Source organism: Notothenia rossii (assembly GCF_949606895.1).
Source record: "Notothenia rossii genome assembly, chromosome: 9".
Lineage (NCBI taxonomy): Eukaryota > Metazoa > Chordata > Actinopteri > Perciformes > Nototheniidae > Notothenia > Notothenia rossii.
In genome coordinates, this window is record NC_136907.1 from 31,154,730 (window position 1) to 31,171,610 (window position 16,881).

At 42.9% G+C, this 16,881-nt stretch overlaps 1 protein-coding gene and 1 long non-coding RNA gene across 2 annotated transcripts in view; both read right to left on the reverse strand.

The window, feature by feature from the left end:
- Positions 1-16,881, reverse strand: part of mogat2 (monoacylglycerol O-acyltransferase 2) — a 31,755-nt gene that overhangs the window by 10,268 nt on the left and 4,606 nt on the right. The gene's annotated exons all lie outside the window — the stretch shown is intronic.
- On the reverse strand, positions 12,492-13,810 carry LOC307020362. The gene is made up of 2 exons (XR_013802854.1): positions 12,861-13,810; positions 12,492-12,640 (listed from the first exon to the last, which is right to left on the reverse strand). It is a non-coding gene; the product is annotated as an uncharacterized lncRNA (long non-coding RNA).

Below are 16,881 nucleotides of genomic sequence, written 5' to 3' on the forward strand. Positions count from 1 at the left end.
TCACGGGATTGCGACTGGAGGAGGTCACGGTCGGTGACTCGGGCGCGAAGCTGTGTTGTGACATCTCCACGGGCCAGCCTCGACCGCTAGTCCCTACGGACTGGCGCCGACCCGTTTTTGAGGCGGTTCACAATCTTTCCCACCCCGGTAGGAAACCGTCCGTGAAGTTGGTGTCGCAGAAGTTCGTGTGGCAGGGGCTTAAGAAGGACGTGAAGTCCTGGGTCGACGCATGCGTGGCTTGTCAACGTGCTAAAGTTCACCGCCATACTAGGGCCCCTTTTGAACTGTTTGCGGTTCCTGAGAGGAGGTTTGACCATGTCAATGTCGACCTCGTAGGTCCGCTTCCCCCCTCTCACGGTTTCACCTACCTGTTTACGATGGTGGACAGGACGACCCGCTGGCCCGAGGCCGTTCCCCTCACCTCGACGTCAGCTTCCGACATCGCCCGCGCTTTCATCGGCACGTGGGTGGCGCGCTTCGGGACCCCGTCTGACCTCTCCTCTGACCGCGGTTCTCAGTTCACCTCGGAGCTGTGGAACGCTGTTGCTGTGGGTTTGGGGGTCAAGCTGCACCGCACCACCGCATATCACCCCCAGGCTAACGGATTGTGTGAGCGGTTTCACCGATCCATGAAGGCGTCACTGCGTGCCGGATTGACAGACGGCAACTGGGTGGATAAGCTCCCGTGGGTTATGCTCGGCCTCAGGTGTGCCCCCAAGGAAGACCTGCAGTCCTCGTCGGCGGAGCTCGTCTATGGCCAGACGCTACGGGTCCCCGGGGAATTCATTCCCACCGCCACTGTGCCCTGGTCTGCAGCCGGGCAGCGCTCCTCCCTGCTGGAGACCGCCGGGACATTCACGCCCGTCCCCACGTCGCAGCACAGCAACCCAGCTTTCCGGGTGTCCCCCGGATTACGGTCGGCGGATTTCGTTTTTATTCGCCACGACGCTCACCGCGGTCCCCTGCGCCCCCCTTACGACGGTCCGTTCAGGGTCATACGTCACGGGGACAAGAGCCTGGTGGTGGACGTTGGTGGCAGGCCTGAGACTGTGTCCGTTGATCGGATTAAGCCTGCTCACGTGGACGTTTCCAGGCCGTTGGAGTTGGCTCTGCCCCCACGTCGGGGCCGCCCTCCCATGTCCCGCCCCCCACCCCCTGTGGGGATGCCCTCGCCCTCGTTGGCGCCCCTGCCCCTGCCCTTGCCTGCGGCCCCGCCCTCCTCAGCCCCTGTGGTCCGTACGCGCCGGGGTCGGGCGGTACTTCCTCCCAGGCGCGAGGGTTTTGACTATGGGTGAATTCTGGGGGGGCTTGTGTGGTGATTGACATTATTCACCCACGGAACTATGGGTCGGGGTATTGTTCCGCACGGACATTAGTGAGTTGACCGGACTTCCTGTTTCCCCCGGTCTTACCTTCCCGGGCTGAAAGCTGTTTACATGTTGTTCTGATGTTAAATAAAAGTCTAGCTTGTACCTTCGATACCCCGCCTCCGACTCCCGTCTCTCGGCACTACAATATCTAGGATTAAAAGACTAATATCACAGCAGGATTTGGAAAAACTTGTCCATGCTTTTAACTTCAGTAGACTGGAATACTGCAATGGTGTCTTCAAAGGTCTCACTAAAAAATCTATTAGAAAGCTGCAGCTGATTCAGAACGCTGCTGCTCGAGTCCTCACTACGGCCCGTCCACACTACAGCTTCGACAGCTTCAAAAACGGTTTCCAACGCGTCTGCCCATTCACTTTGAATGGGGTGACGTCACGTTGCCTCGCTTTTCGCCGAACTGAATTGTGGGTAACAGAGCGGAGCTTTCCTGGCATTTCAGGCTGCAAAAGTTGAACAATGTTCAACTTCTGAAGCCGGAGACGGCGGAGTAGCCAGCGTCAGCCAATCAAATCCCGTTTATGCAAATCTGACAGTTCAAGCGCTAGCCAATCAAACCGCGAGCAAGCCGGGAGCCAGACCGCAGTTCATTTCCTCATATTCCAAACGAGAAATTACGGTAGCAAATCACCCGGTTCTTTACGACCAGAACTATTTACTGGGATACAAACCGGAGGAACCAGGCATGGAGGGAGGTGGCAGAGACAGTGGGTGAAACTGGTAGGTTTTCGCCTGTTTGGGGAGTTTATATATATATTGCTCGCATAAAATCCCCGGGGTTTTTTGCTTTGTATGCCGGGGGCGGGACATTCATGTGATTGGTTGTTGGTCGCGGTGCTCGAATAAAATCCCCAAGCTTCAGACACGCCCAGTTCCAAGCTTTTTTTGAAGCTGTAGTGTGGAGTGGATCACATCACTCCTGTTCTGAAGTCTCTACACTGGCTTCCTGTGTGTCAAAGAATAGATTTCAAAATACTGCTGCTGGTTTATAAAGCACTGAATGGTTTAGGCCCAAAATACATTTCTGACCTCCTGCTAAATGATGAACCATCCAGATCTCTCAGGTCTTCAGGGACTGCAGCTTTCTGTCCCCAGAGTCACAACTACACATGGTAAAGCAGCGTTCAGTTATTATGCTCCAAATATCTGGAACAAACTCCCAGAAACCTGCAGGTCCGCTAAAACTCTTACTAATTTTAAATCCAGGCTGAAGACTTTTCTTTTTGCCGCTGCTTTTAATTGAATTATTCATATTTTAAACTGCACTGTAACTTTTATCCATGTATTTTTTCTTTTAATGTTTATTTTATTATCTTTTATTTTTAATGACTGATTTTAAATGCTATTTTCTTAATGTCTTTCATTTTTTGTAAAGCACTTTGCATTGCCTTGTGTTGAAGGTGCTATATAAATAAACTTGCCTTGCCTTACAATTGTTCCTGATCTAGACATTGCCTATATTATTATATGTTTGAAATGTATATAAGATAAAGCGGTCTTATGCTGTATGCAGGATCTGATTAGCTCAGTTTGTCCAACCAAACAATATGGATTACTGTGTTATTATTTATGGTTGTAAAGACTAATTTGCAAAAACAAGGAAATTACCCACTTTATTTTAGAGACACAAACAACTCGGAAATCTTGTGAAAAATGTTCCTTTTAAAATTCTTAAATAAGTTTATTTTCAAAAGCAAATTATGAACTTTGTCCCTTTCTGATTCCAAAAAATAAATAGTGTTAAACTAATGTAGTTGTTGTTGCACTCTTATCAGCACGGTCCAAAGTGTAAGTCCTGCTAGAGGCACGCTGTGCTAGATGTTCTTACCTTTAGTTCTGTCTGAATCTACAGTTATTATTCATTATTAAAAATGCACACACCTAACATCACACTACTGTCAATTTTTAGATAAAATCCTGTGATAAAATGTGCTTCAAATCGTCATCATTCAAACATTTCCCAAATTGGGATCACCAAAGTACATCTTATATGTATGCACTTCTCATCAATGAACACTAGAGGGCACAGTCAATCAGGTGTGTTGGTCAGAGCTATATGAGGGTGTTCGTAATGTCCCATTGAAAGCACTGTTCTGAAAGCATGCCAACTCCTTATAGAAAATTCATTTTTTTTGGACGGAAGAGAGTTCCCAGTTTATAGACACAAATGTATGAAACTGATCATCCATTTGCAGCCTTCAGTATTGCAAATATTCTACTGGAAAGCAGCCAGAGTAAATCTGTAAAAATAACTGCTGGAAGAACACTGTTCTGCAACTTAGTAAGGAAAGGTTTGACATTTTAGAAAATGCACTGCTTTCTACTAAACAATTTATGACATTACTCCTATGTCTGTGTGTCAAATATGAAGCAGGAGCAATGTCATGTTTACCATAGTTTAGCATAAAGTCCAGAGACAGGTGGAAACAGCTAACCTGGCTCTGTCCAGAGGTGACAAAAGTACCGAAAAGTGCTTTCAATCTTCCAAATGATTTTTTGTTTAATCCGTTAAAAAACGGAAGTGACAAAACACAACACGAAGCTGCACTGCTTCTTTCCCGGTGATATAGTATTTTTTTCACCCTTAAATTAAAAGGCAATTCTTGATTATTGCATGGCAAAACCCCAGTCCTGCACACAACCCCATAAAACTGTAATAACCGAAACACAATAGCTGCTAACACCTGCTTCCAGACGTCATGCTGAAATAAGCCAAACCAGATATTGGAGTAGTGTCAATCTGCTACTGACAGCAAGACAGTGAATAAAGTCTCATACTATACTTTCTAATGATCAGCAGAGTATATGACTGTTTAATGATAGTAATAATAAGTGATAATAATCCCAATGAACATCATCTGGCTGTGCATCTCGTGCAGTATGCAGCAGTGTCCTGTCCTGCAGTAGCCTACAGTATCTCAGAGCAGGGACGGACTGGCCATTGGGAATACCGGCCACTCCTTTTTTTTTTTTTTTTGCTTACCTAAATCCTACTGGCTCACATTTGTAAGTGTTCCGGCCACTCCCTGGTTGGGGTGTGGCCCACACCCCACTGGGCTGGGCTGGGTCGTCACTCAAAAACGGAGTAGCCAATGGGGATACACCCCTGAAAGTCCCGCCCACCTGGGAGGTTTGTGTCAAAATCGAAACAACAGTCCACATCACCCCTATCCTCCATGACCTCCAATGGCTCCCCATCAAACACCGCATTGACTTTAAAATATTACTTTTCACTTTGAAAGCCCTCAACAACCTTGCCCCCCCTACCTCTGTGACCTCATCCAACGACACACCCCCACCCGTCGCCAAAGGTCTGCTGAAGCTAACCTACTGCAGCCCATCAGGACAAAGCTCCGGACCTGGGGTGACAGGGCCTTCGCAGCAGCCTCCCCCACACTCTGGAACTCCCTCCACAGCCAAGTCAGATCTGCCATCACTCTCACATCATTCAAACAATCCCTCAAAACTCACCTTTTCACTCTTGCCTTCAACTCCTAATCAACTAATCCTCCTACCTTAGCACTTTCTAGTTTTGTTTTTATTTTGTTTTACTTGCTTGTAAGCGCTTTGAGCACCAGGAAAAGCGCTTTATAAATGTAATGTATTATTATTATTATTATTATTATTATTATTATTATCATTATCAAGAACTGCAAATAAAAACCTATGTTAAAACAAATATTTTTTTTTTATATAGTTTACATGATTACAGAAATGATTTGTTTGCAACTTATAGTTTTATTTTTGAAATTTATTTTATTTTGCTTGACTTAGTTTTTTTTTCTTTTAAACTCATAGTTTTGCTTTATTCAGAGAAAGTGTTGCTTTATCTTTATGATACAAAACTAATCCCATAGGGGGACAGATCGGGTATTGACAGCCATAAACTACACAGAATCACACTGCACACCTACGAAATGATTACATTCAGGAAAACTGTAGAATACAACCTCTTTGGACCATTTATATACTTATTGAAAACAAGCTACAAAATGTAATACCTTGGAATAGCCTTAATTTTCTCTAAATTGATTTATCAACTTTTAATACTTTTTAAGACCCCGCGGACACCCTTTTATTTGAGGCAATAGACATTTTGAAAAAGCGACATCTGTGAATACAATATTTTGCTAAAGTAATCAAATTATTAATTCGAAATTCAGTTTTTGAAAGCTACAATTCATATTATCATATGTCAAGACCGAAAAGGTAAATGGTTCTTTTAATAGAATTGTTTGAATACTTTTGAAAAATATGTATAAAAATGTATTAGGCCTATCTAAAAAACTCAAGCCATTTATAAGTAAGGACGGCTCTTGTGGAATAACCACAGAATACAAAATCATGCCTTTAATTAAAACAATCATTAGTAAAGTAACTTACGTGAGACGTTTCCACAGCCATATTTCATCACGTTGGAGAGGGACAAAAAGTACTTATTGGTTTAAATCTAGGCAACGGTCAATCATAAAGAGGAGGGGTGTAACCAATTAGATTTGGCGTTACTGGGACATGGTACGCCCACTTCCTAACATTTCTCCGCGAGAGAGAGCAGGCCAGAGTTTCACGAGCAGAAGAGCAGGAATTGCTAGCGAAAGCGCAGGAGACCAAGGAGAGCTCATGTAGATGCTGCACATGCTCAAGGCATGTTTCTCCCCAGCAGGCAAGGCCGGATTAACCATATGGGCAACCTGGGCAAGTGCCCAGGGGCCCTTGAGTAAAGAGGGCCCTCAGTGACAAGATGAAAAAAAAAAAAAAAAAAAATCTTTTTTTTTAATTATTATTATTATTATTATTATTTTCATCTTGTGTGATGAAGATGGTCATTGATATGGGGCTGGATCTCTCAAACTGTCATGGCCAGGCTTATGACAACGCATCCAACATGTTAGGAAAATATATCTCAAGAAAAGCAACCCACTCATACATTACATTCCGTGCGCAGCACACTCCTTGAATTTGGTTGGTGTCAACTGTGTTGAAAATAGTTGTCGTGAAGCAAGCCAGTTTTTTTATATACTTCAAGCACTTCATGCTTTTTGCTCTGCTTACCCACCGATGGAATAAAGTGCTCACTGAAAACGTCACACTGACGCTAAAATCTCTCTCCTGTACAAGATGAAGCTGCAGAGGAGACTCCACAAGAGCTCTTTGTGAGAATTACACTGCAATAATACCTCATTCACACCAACACAACTCCGGTTCAAGCTCTGTGCTAGAGCTTTTCAGGTTCAGAACCGGTTCTTCCGTTTAGCTCCGGCTCTTTTCACACAGCCCAGAGTCCGACTGGTGCTGCGTCATTGCGTCATTGCGTCATTGTTTGTGTCACTACGTAACCGTTTGCGTGCCTGCTTCATAAAGCCATACCGTGCGGAAACCCCTAACAGCTCACACCGACAACAACAACAATGGCCGATTGTGCTCCAGTTTCCTCTGTACCTTTTCGGAAGACCAGATTCCCAATAGGTATCTGGTCTCTTCAGTGGACCACTGCTGCTTGTTAAGTTTCTCCATCGTTGTGTACAAACTGGATAAAACACGGGCTTTTGATGTTGTTCAGGAGTTGATCCTGCCCCTGCCCCTGCCCTGCCTCGATCTAAACAAGACGTATGCGGTGCTTTTGCTCTAGCCGCACAATTTTTTGGTGCTTGAAACGATCCGGATTCCGGAGCTAAGAGGCTGCTCCGCTGCGGTGTGAAGAGGAAAACCCGGTGCTTTTCAAGCTCCAGCTCCGAACCGGCCCTGAAACACCGTTGGTGTGAATGAGGTATTAGAGGGGCTTTACAAATGTTGGCGGCTGATGACGAAGAGCATCAGGACACACGGCGAGAGGCCTCTGCGCTGTGTGGCAAACTTGGGAAACTAGAGACTGCTCTGCTGGCAATATTTTGGGACACTGTACTGCACCAATTAAACTGTACTGCACCAATTAAACCTTACCTAAACTGGCTTGCAAAAGAAAGACATTGACCTAATGACCGCTATGCGACTTTTGGAATCGCTGCGCACTTATGTTGCATCACTACGAGGGACATTTTCGGACTTTGAGACATCTGCCCGGGCCGTCACCGGCGTGACAAAGAAATACCAGCACGAGACTCACCGTGTTGGTAAAAGACGAGTATTTGATGATGAGACAGTGGAGCACGAGGTGGCACTGACTGGCAGGAGCTGATCCAGTTTAGGGCTTTTGCACAGAGCCAGATAAAACTCCTGCAAACAGACTGCAGGTGGGGCTTAAACATGGATTACAGACAACATTCCCCAATGTTTTTGTTGCGCTCAGGATTTTTATCAAACTGCCTGTGACCACCTGCGAGGGTGATAGGTCCTTTTCACGGCTTAAGCGCATCAAAAATGAACTTAGGACAACCATGGCTCAGGAGAGACTTTCAGCCCTTTCTTTGATGGCCATCGAGTCTCATCTTGTGAGGGATCTGGATTTTGATGACCTAATCACAGACTTTTCAAAGAGAAAGGCAAGGAAGAAACACTTCTAAAAGTTAAGATCCACTGTCTCTCATACACACTCATTCACTCTCTCTCACACACACACACACACACACACACACACACACACACACACACACACACACACACATACACACACACACACACACACACACACACACACACACACACACACACACACACACACACATTATATTCCATCATATCCTGATCACTTAGTTGAGCAACCACACCATTTCACTATATTTTACTTTTGTAACTTTCAATGTTTGTAACTAATACAACTCCTTGTGTACTTGTACAGCCAGCCAGTCATGTTTTGGCATTAAGTGGGGTGCTGTTCTGAGGTTTTGAGTGATATTACATAGGTATTCCTGGGCCATACACTGTCTTGGGATCTTATCCATTGTATCTTTGTCTTGTGATTGTTGACTAAAAGGGCAAAAGGCTAGACCTACTTTGGTTGAACTATGTGGCTGCGTCCCTGCTTTTGACAAATAGGTGTGCAATTTGACATGCCAGATTGACTGAAAATTCTAAATATTGGTCATGTTGGTAGGATTGGGTAGGCGTGGTGTTACTTCTTGGTACGTGGGTTGTGGGGGGGCCATGAGCGCTCAGTGCCCAGGGGCCCCTGGCCTTGCCTGCAGGTTTCAATATTGCTCTCGCGCGAGTGCCGTTTTAGTGCTCGCGAAAATAACATACGTCCGCGGCTGCCAGGCCCGGTTCCAGAACAAAATGACTCGGGGTGCATCTGAGATTAGAGAGGGTGTAGTGGTAAAGTGCTATTTTTACAAGTGGGGAGTGGACCTAACATCCTCTAGGGGGGTCCTCACCTCCTCTAGGAGGGTCCTCACCTCCTCTAGGGGGGTCCGGGGGCATGCTTCTCCGGGAAGATTTTTTAAATATTGAAGTTAAAAGCATCAATCTGGTGCACTTTTAGAGCAAAATTAAGAGATCTATGGATCTATGTGCTCTTTGCTTGATTCATGCCTTCCCAGTCCCTTATCACGTAGCCCAGGGATCACCAACTACATTTGTCCAAGGGCCAAAATGTATCCAATAGACACTATTGCGGGCCAGCGATTTTTATATAGCCCAGAATTTTGAAGTTGTTGACTGAATACATGCTCTGAAAGTAATCAGAATACAGTTTTGTGTCTTAAAAAAGTAACATATTCAGATTACTTTTAGAATACTTTGGGAATACTTTATTTTTCCATAACAGATGGGTATGTTTTGGTGAACAGGAGACACTTATTTTACTGTTTTAATGGTTTATCAAGAACTCAATCACAACATCTTGGTGTCATTCTGGACAGCTCCCTCTCATCTGCACCCCACATAAAAAGCATTACCCGGACTCCATTCTTTGTACTGTCTTAAAACCTTTACTTGGAATATGTTATGAATTGTAAGGTGTCCTTGGGTGCTTTGAAAGGCGCCCCTAAATAGAATGAATTATCATTATTATCTGAAACGATGTAATAACTTTTAAAACTTTTTCCAGTCACTTGCCCCATGCATTCAGCTGCAGCAGGCCATTCAGTTGGATTTGGATCCCGTTATGAAATGTCATCATTGCAACAATAAATACATAAATGCTACATAAACGTTATCTTGCACATTTTATCCAACCATCTCCGTTTCCAACTTTCAATATTTAAAAAGAGATCTCTCTCTCTCATCTGCGTGCGGAGGCGGGGCCTCACAGACACGCTGCATCTCTCTCTTGCTCACAGACATGCTGCAGCGCTGTGCAGTGTGCACCATAGACTGTATAGAGAGGCGAAGTCCCGCCCATCTACTTCCGACCCATGGGACCCCGGAAGCGGAAAATTATACATTGACGTCAATGGAGAGAGAAAAGTCATCTTTCGATCCCGTTTGAATTGTGCCACGAATGACACATATGATGTTTGTCAAATTAAAAGAACATTTTGCAAGTCAAAAAAATAAAAATGTGTCGTAAAACTGTGAAGTTACAAAAATGTTTGAGCGAAACCGCTCAGTGAACTACAGGTCTCTGGTCTCGCACAATACGCATCACCATCACAAAGATGGCCGTCACGTTAGCAAATTTTACCTGTTTCTTTCAGAATGAGGCGAAAAAGTATAAAACGAGGTGAAAATCACTACAAGTCTGGGCATGTTGAGAGCTGTACATACACGAAAGGGGAGTTATTCGGTTCTGTAAGAGCCAGCATGCGGGAAAGGCTTTACAAGGTTTCAGTGAGTAATATGAAAGCAATGTTTAAGGTTAATGTCAGCTAGCTAACATTAGCTAACAAGGTGCACTAACGTGTTTTGTTTTAGCAACTAGTTTTCTCCTTAAGAACTTTGTGGTCTCTGTGTATGCTGTGGATAACATTAGTGTTCACAAGAACAAGATACACTCCCGTGTTTTGTTTTAGTTGCTCTTCAGATTTAAGCGGCCAGTTTTATATCACTATATGTATGATCTCCTTTTTACATCTCGTTGTGTCATTTGAGTTTATTTGCTGTGTGTAGATTCAAGGATTTTGGTTATCTTGTCCAGGGATGCAAATGTGTCACCTTTCGGCGAAATTCTCCGTTTTGAATCCAAAATAGGTCGTTTTTTTTGTGTGATTCATGTCGATCTGCAATAAACATATTTTGGGGTATGGGAGGGGGTCTGGGACCCGGATTAATGTGCAGCTGCGAGCTTTTTTTATATATTATAATGAAGCGCGAGCTGTGTTCTCGAGTCTTCCTGCCTGTCGGCTCTGCTCATGATGTATAATAAGGCTCTGCTGCTCGGCGATGACGGTCTAGCTTCAGCAGCTACATTACCTACGTTGCGTTCGTTAATATTAACTGTGTGGTTCGGAGTCACTCTGGCACAGACTGGACCGCTGGTGAACAGCTGTTAGAACGGGCCGTTAAGGTGTTCAGAGCAGAGCTCCCTGTCGGAGCGGCAGAGCGTGATGTGCACTGAAAAGTTATTTTTTTCCGTCGCAATATTATTGTTGAGCTAGCTAACTAGCATACATTGTCACTATCTGCTAACGTTAGCTTTAGCCTTCGTTTTCTAATCGTTTTTTTCATAGGCTATAAACAGAGGTGGTATAAGTATATATCTTGTACTTGATTAAAAGTAGAAGTACTCAGTTCTTGTACTTGAGTAAAAGTAGAAGTACTCAGATCTTGTACTTGAGTAAAAGTATAAGTACTAGAGTGTAGGAATACTTTGTTACAGTAAACGTCCTGCATTCCAAATGTTCCTCAAGTAAAAGTAGAAAAGTATTATTATCAAAATATAGTGAAAGTAGCGACAGTAAAAGTAGTCATTTTGCAGATTGGTCCATTTCACAATAATATGATATGTTTTATAATGATTGATCATCTGTAAAGTAACTAAAGGGATTAAATACATGTAGTGGAAGTAGCAAAACAAGTACAAAGTAGCAAAACATTGAAATACTTAAGTAAAGTACAAGTATCTCAAAATTGTGCCCAATTATAGTACTTGTTGAGTTTATGAACTTAGTTACTTTACACCATGTAGCTATAAAGATAAAAAGACTTATGCCTTGCACAGAGGCATGAAAATGAATTTTCAAAATGCTCAACAGTGCTGCCAAAATTATAAACTGGCTGCTCCACAATTAAAATAAATGCTTTTATATATTTCTATTAGATGTGACTCTTTGGCATTTCTGTTAATATTAACACAGCTGCTTTAGTTGTTCTGACTGCTAAAATCCTCTGTTATTCCTAATTTTAAAGCCGATATTCTTTGGGGTCGGGGGGCTCGGATCCTTGTCACCTTTTTCATACCTGATGAGTTTGCATCCCTGTTGTCAATTTTTTTGGTTATCTAGGCACAGCTGTGTGTGACTCCCTCTGGTACACTGGTATGTGTTTTCCTAATGTAGAGAGCATTGATTAATTAATAAACTACACACTGACTCTAGATCCTGACCAAATCCTTTTTTGTTGATCAAATGTTTTTCAAAAATGTATTGTATATTATATAACAGCTGCACATCACAGACCGGGGTCTCTGCTACTGTGGACTACGAAGGAGGCGATCATCATCCCCATCCCCAAAGACCCTGCATGGCATGGTAATCTCCTCCTCCTGGAACAATTCTACACCCAGCATATGCTCCCTGTGTTGGCCAGTAGAGAGGAGGACATTTATATAAACATACTCTTAACACCCTCGGACTCTGCGTTGTGTTTCGTATGTGTGATGGGGTGTTATGCAGAGGGGAGGAAAACAGGACACAGCAGATTGGGATTGTGGTGGAGATGCTGAGCAGTTATTTAATTGTTGCATGTAATTATCTTTATACTGCATGCTTCTTAGTTATTCCATCTTTTGCTGTAACATGGATCTGTATGTAACTCTATATTTACTTGTTATCTACCACACTTCCTTCTACATCATACACCATCATTATACATGGTGTATATACAATATATATATTTGTATGCTAATTATATAATTAATTACTAATAATCATTTAAACCTGTTATTACCAATATTTCACAAATTCTTCATTTAAACTTAAGAGCACAGCTGTATGTTGAGTGTCAGCTTTGCTTGGTTCATCTTACTGGGGGGCAGCTACATGGATGTCGGTGCAGTCCACAATAATTTTGCAGTTGAAGGCAGAATGAATTTATTATTGACTCAGAATGAAGCACAACTTCATGTCATACAATACATTGACTTTATTTGTAATTGTGTAAAAAAATATGAATATTGATTAGCAAGCAGGACCTGCAGGAACAGAGAATGGTGATGGATGGAGCTGGGAAGAGAGAAGAATAAAGAAAACAGATCAACTTTATTATCGAATATTAAAAATTCAATTTCAAAACAAGTTGCCACTCCTACAGTTTTCTAGTATGTAAAGATGATTTCACATGACCAATGCAAAATATCACACTCAATACATGTGTGTCTCTGGGGGGTGCATTGTGACTTTGATGTATATAAATAATATACCATAACCAAATACTATTACGTACAGTGGAAATCAGGTTGCCAGAGCAGGTCAGTCCATTGTGCATGTTCCTCAGGGTCTCAGCAGTTAGAGGTGAGGTAAAGAAAATAAAAGAGAAAAAGGTCAGTAACAACACTTTAAAGTAACAACACTGAATAATTATCTCTTTTAATAATTTTCTCTCAGTAATCACTCAACTACTGTCTTTCCAACAAACAGATTGACTCACTCTCACTGTCATCACAATGAAACACGTCCAGAAGAATGTCATGCAGAGCTGCTTGCCTAACTTCCTTCGACTCTCCCTGAACTTTTAATGTTCAATGTTAACCATTTGTGCAGATAGCATTAAGTAGAAAAGATCGCTGATGCTAATGTGGCGTTAGCCTACCTCCCGCCCCCTTAGCACCTGGTGGAGGCTACTCTTCAAATGTTTCACAAAATACTTACCATCATGACTACTCTTACTTTTTAACATTTTGGTTTACTTCATGTTAAGGCTAATACAAATGGCAAGGCTAAGTAATGTAATGTAATGCTAACTAACATGCTCGCTACTAGCTAGGTAGCTAACTTGACTATGTTCCATGCAAAACATGTATATTACCTGATATCTTTGGTCCAACGACTCCTGGTCCTTTCATCAGACGGGAAGCGATAGAACGAGCAAGTGGTATGATCACTTTTGTGATTACAACCTGGTACAAAGCACACAGGCATCTTGTAAAAGTGCATTTATTGGAGCAATCTCTTATATTTATTGGAGGGAATAAATCAGTCTTCTTCTTCTTCTTTGCTTTAATTGCGAGATCTTCTTCTTCTTTGCTTTGCGAGTCGCAACCAGTCTTGGAGCATTATCGCCTATGACATCACTTACGCGACCCAGAATGCATTTGGGATTTGTAGTCTTTCTAGTTGCGTATTTTTCATAGTCTTATATTTCAACAGTTTTACGACAAACTGTGACTTTTTTTACATGGAAATTATTGTTTAAGATTGACAAACATCATATGTGTCATTCGTGGCACAATTCAAACAGGATCAAAAGATAACCTTTCTCTCTCCATTGACTTCAATGTATAATTTTCCGCTTCCGGGGTCCCCTGGAGGCTCCCGGAAGGGGAGGGACTTCGCCTCTCTATATATAAATGGACGTAGTGTCCGTGACGTCACCCATAGGATTCTGCAGAGTTGCAGAGAAGCCCTTAGTAGGCGGAGTCGGCCACTGACGCTTGACAGCGACGTCAGAGTCTAATCCCGCCTGCTCCAAATAAGGGCAAAGAGGCGGAGCCGAGGCGGGACCTGCTGCCTCCGAACTGGAAATAAACAGAGCTAGCTCAGGCTAAGAAGCTAAGCTAACATGAAATACATGCATACCAAGTTACTGCTAACAGTGTAGTTCCCCTATATAAACGTTACATTCATAATCAAATGAGACAATCTGCAAGAGAATTAGATATATTTTGTTATTCTTAATGCTTGTCATTCACACGTTAAGAAAATAAGTACCGATACATAGCAGAACAATTGTGGCGATGTTCAGCTTAATAAGCCTTGTTCAACATAATTTATTTAGCTAATACTACAGCAGGCGAACCAAGTCTGCGTTTCACTGCATTCCTTGATCTCCAGTTATAACGACGGACTCCATCGCCCGGACCTAACGGAGCCGCAGTGGGCTAGCTCCGGGACGCCGGCTGGAGCTAGCCCCCTGCGGCTCCGTTAGCTCCGGCGGCCACCACTGGGATAATTGGGTCCCCTATTAACATTTGCTCCCGTTTAGCATTATGGGCGTCATAGCCATAGACTATAAAAGTCTTACCCAAGGCTGAATCATAAACTAGAATGTATATGTATGTATAAAGGGTTACGTCCTCAGCTGGCTAATAAGTAACAAGCTAAGCTACCAAGCACACAAACACCTGCGAACGGGATTAACATGTATAATATTATCATTTTAGACAGAAGTTCTGTTAGTACATTCAAGCGCACAGCACAATATTTTAATTGTCTGGTATTTGTAACAATATTCCCTAAAAGACACAATCACCACGAACACGGCTAAAGCTAAAGGGTCAAGTACAGTACAATGACTAACTAACGTTGTAGCCTCTATGGTTGTAGCCTAGCAGAGTGGACAAGTTGCTGTTAGCTGACAGTGAGGCATGTAAATGTCCATCAAAGTGACCACGCCCTAATTTATGCAAAAAATGTAAGACCTAATATAAATAAAAGGGTTGAGTTAGAAAACAATTCACTCACAGATTCATAATCATAAAGGTGGAATCTAACTATATCGATAATAATATGTATTGCATCCATGGGTAGAAACATGTTTTTTTCTGCTGTAAAGTTGGGCATTTTAACATGGTTGTCTATGGAAATTGCTCCTTTCTGCAGTCAGACCCTAGCGGCCCATGTATGAACTGCAGTGTGTTGCACTTCCGTATTGGCGTCCCGGCTGTGCCCCAGAGTTTGCCGCTTGGTGTGCACACAGTTCTGCCGGTGATGAATATTAGATTTTGTGAGGAAACTTTTCCACCAATAATTCCAATAAGTATTCCAAAATGTATTAATTTCAGGTTTACGAAAGTAACTGTTATCAGGTTACTTTTTTTTCAAATGTAACGCCAGCTGAATACAGTTAGCCTACTTGATTTTTGTATTCTGATTACGTAACGCCGTAACAACCCAATCCTGCTTCTAGGCTACTGTCCCGCAGCTCCTGCCTCTCTGTTGGACTCTGTCGCAGCGGGGCTACTGCTGTGGTGCGGAGCACATTAACCAGACTTTTCACAAAGAAGGATCACTTCTTCTTTAAGGAAGGGAAGGTTTCGCAGTACGCAGTCTACCGTCCCGCAGCTGCTGCCTCTCTGTTGGACTCCGGTACTGCACCTTACTCACGAGACGTTGTAAAAAAAAAAATGGGTGGGGGGGCGAATGCAGTAACCACCATGAATGTATAATAAGAACTGGATACAGCGTGGGAGGCGGGGCCTCATTCATTCCTATGAGAGTTGCTCATTGGCGCATGATGATAAAATGGCCCAACTTTTGAGAGAGCGAAACGTCACAGATTACCCGGCATGCCTGAGAAGTACCTGTATGTGCGCTCATAGCGCATGCGCAACTTTAACCAAAATGCTCGTTCACATCAAGCACGTCAATTTGCGTACACGTAACAGCACAGCGCGTTCATGACAGCATGGTAATGATTTGTTATTATGATGGATTTGATATTAACGAGCCGGCAGTTAGCAGCTAGCGGCTAGCTAGTAATTATGCTCATGTGCACATCAATCGTTATGTACTTATATTACGCTGTAACAGTATCTAGTGATATCCAAGCAACAGAGCTTAATTTAGCATGAAATAATTATTGTACTGTATATATATATATCTCTTAGTGCAATAAGAAGCTACAGCGACGTTAATCTAATGTCGGTAATATTAACTTTATTTAATACAACATTTACAGTACAAGATTTAATCATACAGCCCATAGGCTAATAATGAATTACAGCAAACATGTGCAATATATCCATTATTACAGCTCCGTGGGATGGCTGTCAGACGATATGGGTCCGTTCTTATTGTGCATCCATGGGTAAAGATAAACGCAACTCACATTTGTTTCTCATACAGCATCTCTGTAAACTACGTGTATTCACTGAATTTCACTCTCTGCCTTTAACGGCTCTTTGTAGCTCCAATAGCTCCAGCCCCCAGCCTCCCTGTGAGCAAAGTGTGCTCTGATTGGTCGGGACCATGCTGAACACGTAACATGAACGTGCCAGGTGGCGCGGTCCCGTGGGTTGGATGCGTTCATAATGCAGAGGGAAATAACTCTCAGAATAACGTTATTAGCACATTTTTACAACTTGAGGAACGAAAGTTTTTAATAAGGGCTATACAAGTGTTCATACTGGGTAGTTTATTTTGTTTAAAAAAATTATCCAACGATTTACAGGTGAGCATTGAGTTGCCATGGCAACGGCATTCGAAGAAATATCAAAACTGTCCCGTAGATGTCTTCACGGCTGGAC